This window comes from Echinops telfairi, unplaced genomic scaffold (assembly GCF_000313985.2).
Source record: "Echinops telfairi isolate 266 unplaced genomic scaffold, ASM31398v2 ScPeMD7_7475;HRSCAF=8513, whole genome shotgun sequence".
In the NCBI taxonomy this organism is placed as follows: Eukaryota; Metazoa; Chordata; class Mammalia; order Afrosoricida; family Tenrecidae; genus Echinops; species Echinops telfairi.
In genome coordinates, this window is record NW_022111379.1 from 10,131,309 (window position 1) to 10,136,006 (window position 4,698).

Genomic DNA, 4,698 nt, shown 5'->3' on the forward strand with positions numbered 1-4,698 from the left:
GGGTGGTGGGGACAGAATCCCTGGAGAGAGGCCCTCTCCACTCCTCTCCTCTGGCCTAGATTGGCTCTGTGGGAAGAGGGGTGTTCTAAGCCCGCTGACCATGGCAGGATGCTTTGCTCTGGGGAGCAGCTCAGGAGGGAGGGGCAGGCAGCAGGGCTGTGCTGGGTCCTTTGGGATTGGTCTGGGTCACTCCCCTGCCAGCCCTGGCTCTTTCTGGACTTTGAGCTGGGCCTTATCCCTCTACAAACAGCAGCTGAGCAGGCTCCCAAGTAGGTGGGCTTGCGTTCTGTGGCTGTTAGGGGCCTTATAGGGGAGGGTGAGGTTGTCCACTCCCCAGAGAGAGGGCAGCCCCGGAAGTGAGCCCACCTAGCTAGCTCCCTGCTCTGTCCCCACATTGCCCTCTTCATAGCCCACCCCCCTGCCCAGAAGAGTTCTCCATGCCCTGGGCTGCTCCTTTGCCCCAGAGCCTTCCACCTACACCCCAGACTAGGTGCCTTTGTCCTTGACCGCCCACGGAACCCCCAACCCGACCCTTGTGCTCAGTCCCACAGACTCCGCATTCAGGAGGCCCAGGGCTTGGTAGGGTGGGTCATGGAGCACAGAAGCTGAGAGGGTCACACAGGAGCACATCTGTACGCACCTAGGCACGCATGCGCACACAAGGCCTCCCCCCACCCTCCGCCTCCCCAGGCCACTCTGAGAAGTGAAAGATGATGAGTGAGCAAGGAAGGATTGTGGTGGTATAACAAGAAGCACTGCAGCCGCTGGACAAGTCCTCTTTCCAAGAGGCAGGCATTGTTCTAGAAACGTCCCCTACCTCTCCTCTTACCCTCCAAGATAGTTTTCACTTTTTAAAACCAAGGCTCAGAGAGACCAAGCAACTGGTGCAGGGTCACACAGCCCCTAAGTGGCAGTCTAAGGACTCCAAACTAATCACTCCTGAGGATGTGTGTGTGTGTGTGTGTGTGTGTATGTTGGTGGTGGGGGGTGTTATTATTTTTTACTCTCCCCTCCCTCCCTGTGTTATCCTCTGACAGGTAAGTTTGCATCAGTACTAGGGCCCAGGGGTCCAATTAGGGGACCCCCACAAGGGACCCGACTGAGGCAATCCCTGCCCCAAGGGGGCCTCCATGAGCCAAAGTTTTAATTAGCCATCACTGCTCTTCCGGAAACTCTGACCTGCCGTGGGCTACATCACACACACACCCCACTCTCACCCCCTGCGAAGGCCGGGGTGGGCTCTGTGGCCAGAGAACCCAAGAGAGTCCAACCCCACCACGGCTCCTTCAGTGGGTCACTTCAGCATGACTCCAGCTAATCCATTAATTGGATTAAGTCAAATAACCGGACCCTGTGACTTAATCCACTAAATGGATTAAAACAATTAAAGGAGTTCCTATTTGCCAAACATTTAAATCACCCGGTAAAGGTACTCTGTCGCTTTGTCTGTTGTTTGACACCTTCAAGGAGATGCCCCGCAGGACGGATGGACGGACGGACAGACAGAGAAACCACCGCCTGGTCCCAAGCCCTCCACACAGTTGTGTGAGCCACGGCAGGCTGTGATGGAACCAGAGTGCTGGTTCCATTCCTCAAATGATTAAGTCCGCAGCGGTGGGGGGAGAGGGGGCCACGAGAGGCAGGGTGGAGACACAGGCTGTCCCTGGACATGAAGCTGGAAAGCAGACTGCCTGCCTGGGTCTGGGGCAAAGCTGCAGACTCGTGTGTGGACCACGGGCATCTGTAATGCTCACAATCCTGCCTCCTTGCCATGCCCTTGAGCACGGTGCCCAGTCCTCGGGGCCTGGGGGGTGTGAACAGGCCCTGCGCACTGGGCACAGAGGCCGGATGCAGCTCAAACTCCACACACAGCAACTGCCGTGGCGTCAGTTCTGGCTCACGGGGCCCAGAGGACAGAGAAGAACTGGCCCCGTGGGGTTCCCAGACTGCAAATCTGCATGGGCATAGAGCGCCTCATCTCTCTCCCGAAGAGTAGCTTGTGGTTTAGAACTGCTGACTTGCAGTTTACAGCCTTGGGTCACCCCCGTCGTCACAAGGGCTCCTGTAACGAAGGCTCAGAGAAGCAGGCGTACCTCCGATCTGTCTAGGGGGGCAGAGCAGGATTTAAATCTATCGGTGTGAGGCTCCACAGCCTGGACACTGGGCCGTCTGAGTGGTGGTCCCCAAACTCAGGCCACCAGGGGGCACACCCCTAGCCCCCAGAGAGGAAGAGCGCCCTCCCTCAGGCTCCTGGAAATCTGGGTGCTCTGTGTGTCCAGGCGCCTGAAGACGGCTTTCTCAGGGCAGGGTAGGGAGCCTCTCTGAGGAGATGCATCGGGGTTCTTAGGCTGTAGCACTGAGACACAGTCCCCACCCTTCCCAGGCCTCCTGACCGTGACCCTGGCCTCCTTTGGCTTGGATGGGCACCCCCCTCAGCAGCCCGCAGCAGCCGTGCCAGCCCTGAGCCCAGCCAAGTCCTCCTTGGACGCCGTTGCCTGGTAACCAGCCCTACGTGATGAAAGCCCAGCGGGCCGCCAACAAGGGGGACAGACCAGCCACCTGGCCAAGACCCTGCAGCCCCAGAAGGCTGTGATGGACAGTTCACCTGGCCTGCCCATGGTATGAAGGGGCGGGGGGTGCCCAGCAGTGGGCAGGGAGGGGAGGAACTGCGCTGGCGACCGCCCAAGACCTTTGAACTGAGGAGCTGGGGGAGGGTAATTTCCAATGGAGACCCAAGGCCTGCCGGCAGGGAGAGGCAAGCAGGCAGACGGGCAGGCAGGCACTGGGCTGCAGCTAGGGCTGTGGGCACGGCCGCCCAGGCCCAAACCACCATCCTGGAACCAGCTGTGACTGCTCCGCCCATGGCACAGAGGCAGGGGTGGGGGTGGTGGGGACAGAATCCCTGGAGAGAGGCCCTGGATGGGGAGAGGGAAGGAGACGGTTAGGGCGGCTGGCAGACATCCAGGCGCCGGGCAGGGGGGTAGCCTCATGCAACACTGAGGGGAAATGCATCAGCTTCTCCCCTTGGGCAGAGTTCCCCCACTCCTCACCCCACCCCGGGCGCAGGCTGCAGGTGGGGGGGCAGGAAAGGTAATGTGAGGCCCAAAAGGATGCCTGGTGTCAACAGACGGACAGACGGGCCTTTGGGAACCCTGGGCTTCAGGCCCACCTGCCTTGACACCTCAGTATACAGGACTGCCCATCTCTGGGGCTGTTTCCCCACGATAAATCAGGGGCTGGACACAGACAGCTGTTTCGGCGAGGCAGAGTCGGGAGGAGAAAGGTGTAAGTATGAGGCTCCTTTCAGGCACACATCTCTGGCCTGGCTGAGTTCTCCACCATCTGGGTACAGCCCTGTGCTGGGCACCAAGGGCCAGTCCCAGTGAGGGCCCTCCCCCAGTTACCGCACAGGGCGCTGAGGCTCGGACGGAGGGGTGCTCAGGACACTCAGACAAGATGGCCAAACCCAGCCAAGAGGTCAGGGAGGTCAGGTTCCTGGAGGAGGAAGCCTGAGGTGGGTCTTAAAGGCCAAAGGAATCAGACAAGCAAAGACAGAGCCAGAGAAGCAGCCAGGCTGAAGATGATCCAAATAGGGGTGTGGGGTGTGGGTGGAGGTGGGGGTGAGGCAGCAAAGAGCTCAGCCAGTTCTGAGGCTGCAAGGGCAGGCCAGCAGTGGGGAGGGGAGAGCCCTCAGGCTCTGGAGGAGTGGGAAGCCGGAACCTGAGGGAGTGGGGAGACACTGGGGGCTCTGAGCTAGGAAATCACTTGTGGGCATCAGAGAGACCTCTCCGGAAGTAAGGAGAGGGTGTCCCCTACTGCTTGTAGGACCCAGCCAGGCTCTCAAATGGCTGGGCTCAAGGCTAACTAGTAGAAGGAACAGGAAGTCCTGCCCCTGACCCCAGACCTAGCAGCCTGATCCTGAGGCTCTCTCTGGCCCCAGGGCCCCCACTACAGGCACAGGCACACACTTCTCACACTGGATCACATGGGCAGTGTCTGGACCCACTTATTAAGCACCTCCTGAAGCCAGCAGAAAGCCTAGGGTGCTCCATATTTGACCAGGAAAGCCAAGCCCCTCCCAGCCCCCCCCCAGCTGTGGATTTATCAGAATTCCCCCCTCCCCTGCAGTTAGGGGACCAAGTTGCTAGGCCTGGGCTTTGCCACCCAGAAGAGAAGCCCGGGCAGTGGGGGCGGCCCCTCCTGAACCCCACCTGAAGCGGCAGAGCCTCCCCGCTCACCCTGCAGGGACGTAGGCTCTGTCTTCCCCGGGGGTCCCACAGGAGGCCTGCACTTTAGAAATTGGCCGACTCCCGCCCTCATCCTATCCAGCCAGTACCCCTACATACTCTGAGCTCCCACCCCCGAAGCAAACGTTATCTGACCACCAGCTGTGCAGGAGCCCTCTCTGGAAGGGTTTTGGGGGTGTCCCATAATCTAGGGGGCCTATCTGACATCTCAGCTCCTGTTGTTTGGCCTCTACGGGCAAGCCCCTTCCTCCTTTTCCTCCACAGCTGCCTTTGGTTAAGGGGTGACCAAACAGGAGCCCGGAGACTCCTGCAAGGTCAGCATTTCGAACCCACCGGCTGAGAACCTTCTCTTCCCCGTCAAGAGTCAGTCTGAGAACCTCACAGGGGCAGTTCTACCCTGTCCTATAGGGTCACTGTGAGTCACTCCATGCAGAGAGAGAGAGAAAAGAGA